Source organism: Vollenhovia emeryi, unplaced genomic scaffold (assembly GCF_000949405.1).
Source record: "Vollenhovia emeryi isolate VEMERY1.0 unplaced genomic scaffold, V.emery_V1.0 DF939580.1, whole genome shotgun sequence".
NCBI classification, from domain to species: domain Eukaryota; kingdom Metazoa; phylum Arthropoda; class Insecta; order Hymenoptera; family Formicidae; genus Vollenhovia; species Vollenhovia emeryi.
The window spans coordinates 22,165-25,054 of NW_011966786.1; positions in this window are offsets into that span (position 1 = coordinate 22,165).

Below are 2,890 nucleotides of genomic sequence, written 5' to 3' on the forward strand. Positions count from 1 at the left end.
GCGGCGGACGGGCAGCGGCGCGCCTCGCCTCCCTACTCCTCGCCCCGCACCGCCATTCTATTCCTCGCCGCACACCGCCTCGAGCGGGGCCGCTAAGCCGACGCATCTCACCGCGCGCTTACATTCGCCAGTAGGTTGGGCTAATACGGCGATTTTTAAAATTTCGTATCTCGATAACTATTCGTCCAAGCGCAAAATAGTACAATACTTTTCTGTTTGTCTTAGTCCCCTCTACCTTCCCATGACCGGAAGTCAATATATTGCGTAGCACCCTGTATAATATACAACATAACAAAACTATTCCATCGACAGCTCTTCCATGTTCTTCTGCATTACCAGTCAGCACCTCAAACAATACTCTAACAACATCACCATTTAATCATACTGAAACAAACATCCAAACTAGCAAAAAAAATATAAAAACTAATATACAAATGCAACATACAAACGCAACGCACAATACACAGACACGCAAATATACACACACGGAAAACAAGATAGATTCTGATTCAGCATCAGATTCTGATTCAGCTAGTAAATCTGAGTCATCATTTTCTTCACAAAGTTCACAAAATTCAAGAGACAATAAACAAAATAATGTTGGAAGTAGGATATTTTCAGGATTGCCAAATGGAAGAAGTAAGCATTAAGTTAAAAATATCATAAACGTCAACTATTCACGTAAACTAAATTTTACTTTATTATAGTCACAAAGAGAGATATTTATTTTCAAGAGCAGCTATTAAAAATGATGAAAAAAGTATATGAAAATCAAGAGAAAATGAATGTCGAATCAGAGGAAATCTTTGCGGTAATATTATATACAATAAATATAAGATCTTATTTATATTTAACTAATTAGTTACAAGTAATTATAATTACAAATGAAAATTAAATAATAAATAATAAATTAATTAAAAATTTATCTAATAAATTATATAATATTTCTATTATTAAACAAATAATATATAAGTATTTAACAATTTTATTTCCTTTTTGCAGTTACCAAATCATTATTTTGAAGCGACTGAAGACAAAGTAAAAATATTAGATATTAAAAACTTTATATAAAGTTAACTTATTACCTTAAATTATTAGTTTGCCTTCTAATAATCTCCATATTTATAATTTTAGGAAGAAATAAGTCCAAATTCAAGTTTCTATATATCAAAAAGAAAGAAAACGTTTTTAGAAATGAAAGCTAACTTAAATAAAGAATGGAAACTAATGGTGCGTGAAATTATATTAGATGTTTACTGCTCGCGTATTGCTAATTATTCTGCAACGGGAAAAAGGACGAATAGACCAGCAATTAATCCCATATTATTTAAAGGATTGTTCGGTAAATATATTGTATATACATATACATATAAATTGGTGTATGAGGAAATGCGTATAATATACCAATATTATAGAGGAATGTCCTCTATTATGAGATAGGAGTCTAATATGAAATAGGAGGTTTTTAACACCCAAATTCAATCGCAAATCTTTTTTCGCAATGATTGTACCATCTATCAATCAATTTTTCACTAAAGAGATTTCACTCCAAGGGCAATAAATTCATGGTGGAATCAACAGATAATGCATATTAATTTAATAGAAACTCCGCTATCTCATATTAGGAGTTTATCTTATAATAGGAGACTTTCTACGTATATATACAGGGTGTCTGATGCAAAAGTAGCCACCTTGAAAATAGTGGTAGATTGGGTTAAACTAAGGAGAAATATCATGTACCGCGGTACAAAGTAACAATAGTTATCGAGGAATTAATTTACACGTTTGAGCGAATGAGGATGCAGGAGACGGTAGGCCGGACTCGGAAGGCATTTAAGAAAATCGATCGATGAGCGGGAGGTGGAGCGACGCGCGAGATACTATGTTTATGTTTCGGGTCGCCCGTTGCTCGCGCTCGTTGCCGCGCTCGCCGCTCGCGCCGCGCTTCCCGCCGGGCCTAGGTTTTTTTCCACCACGGTGTATCTCGCGCGTCGCTCCACCTCTCGCTCATCGATCGATTTTCTTAAATGCCTTCCGAGTTCGGCCTACCGTCTCCTGCATCCTCATTCGTTCAAACGTGTAAATTAATTCCTCGATAACTATTGTTACTTTGTACCGCGGTACATGATATTTCTCCTTAGTTTAACCCAATCTACCACTATTTTCAAGGTGGCTACTTTTGCATCAGACACCCTGTATAAATATTATACGGATATAAATATTTATTTCTCAGAATGGATTAACATACACTTTACTGTGACAAAAAAGAATTTATTAATTTTATTAACAAAATGGCGTCAAATAAAAGGAAATATCGAAAAATGAAACCAAAAGAAGAAAAAAAGAAAAGAAATACCAGAAATATTAAAATAACAAAAAATATTCCTAATGCTAATGTGTTGATGGTAATAATTAAACTATTTTATTATTAATTTTTTCAGTTGTAGCGCTAATTTTCGTTACACGAGTTGAATAATAATAATAACAATAACAAATTACTTTTATGATCCAGTTATTAATAAAAACTTTTACAATCCAGTTATTAACATTACACTGTAAATTTTTAAAAACTTTATTCTATTTCTTCGTAGACTCTGTAGCACCGAAAGACTACAATTATGGAGGCAATTTTAAAATTAATAATAATTGTACACACAACATTTATCAGCCAGCCCCTTTTACGAGTGGTGAGAAAAATTTTATAAACAAGAATAAAAACATTATACAGGGTGCTACGCAACATATTGATTTCCGGTCATGGGAAGGTAGAGGGGAGTAAGACAAACAGAAAAGTCCTGTACTATTTTGCGCTTGGACGAATAGTTATCGAGATACGAAATTTTAAAAATCGTCGTATTAGCCCAACCTACTGGCGAATGTAAGCGCGCGG